A 1,446-nucleotide genomic window follows, 5' to 3' on the forward strand; every position below is an offset into this window, starting at 1 on the left:
CTAGAGTTCATCGTCCTAGGAATGGAAAAAGAGAGCATGACACTCCAAGATATATTTCTCCTTTATCATAGGAACATTGAGGGAGAAAAATAACCATCCTTTTATCCCATGACTCTATCATTTCTAAAAGATTTGTTTATTTCTGTGTATTTATGTCCTTGCATGCCTGTATGCACACCACATGCAAGAGGACAAAAAAGAGCATCAGATCCACTGGAACTGGAGTTACAGGTGGTTGTGAGCGACCTTCTGTGGGTGCTGGGGATGGAACCTAAGTCCTCTCTCTGAAGAACAACACACACTCTCAACCACTAAGCCATCTCGTCAGCATCTCATGATTCTGTTTTGACATGGTGGCTACTGCTTTCAGAGTACGGTGTGAACTGAAATCAAGCCCGGGGAAAATGATATCTACTATTAAGTAGAAACCTGCCTTAAGTTGTTGAATATAACAGTGCACCAAGAGATAAAAGCCCTTGTTTTGTAATCTACTATTCAGTTATAGGACCAGGTACCACATGCTCTTAAGGATGTTTCTGGGGTAGCTGAGAGCGGACAAGGATGTGACTTCCTTATTTCCAAGACTGAACCCTTGTACCTGGTTTTGTGAATCTCTTCTCTCACTTTCATGGGGAAGGTGAATATTCCTAATAATGAAAGTGCCTTCAAAGCTTTGGAGGGCAGTAGACAAGGGGTAGGGGGGATTCCAGTTGAACCACATGGTAGTATTTCCAACTTCACCCCAAACATCACTCAATACAAAAAAATGCCTGTGGTCTCTTGCTCCCCAAAGGCCCAGTGTTCATAACCTGTCAGTCTTACTGAACACCCTAATATTACCATTAAAGAGAACCACTCAAGTTTTGTTCTAGCTCAGGATCTGCAGGGGGAGGGGATGGGGGGCAAAGCAAGGCAGACTGGCATAGACTTAAACAGAACAGGTCAATTGGTCCCCACTTTTCTAGTCTGCTAGTAAAGTGAACCTGAAGAAGTCCAAGAGCTGATCTTTCCCGAGGCTCCAAACTCTAAATCAAAGCAGTCCCTTCATTCTGTGTTTTCTGAGTCTGTGGAATTGAGTTTCCTGGAAAGGCACAGTAGCCCAAGGGACACCTTCACTCCAGTTGCTGACGCCACCCAAAGCAGAAAGTGTCTCCTTGTGCTCAAGAGATCTTTGCTTATAGAAAGACATGACCAGTTAGAGGTTATAGATGAGGTTTGTGGATTCCTGCTGCTCTGGACAGATCAGAGGGTCAGCTGCAGGGCTTCAGCAGAACCTGGGAAGGTGTTTAGCTTGCAGAATCTCAGGTCTAGCCTATTAAATACGAATCTTCATTTTAATTCACAGGCTCATTAAAGTTTGGGAAGCACTGGTCCAGTGCTGGCAAAGAGGCTAGCATCCTGATGTAGCTCAGCCCCGCAATGGTCCTGCAGAAAAGCTGGAAGAAC

Source organism: Nannospalax galili, unplaced genomic scaffold (assembly GCF_000622305.1).
Source record: "Nannospalax galili isolate Female #2095 unplaced genomic scaffold, S.galili_v1.0 scaffold151, whole genome shotgun sequence".
Lineage (NCBI taxonomy): Eukaryota > Metazoa > Chordata > Mammalia > Rodentia > Spalacidae > Nannospalax > Nannospalax galili.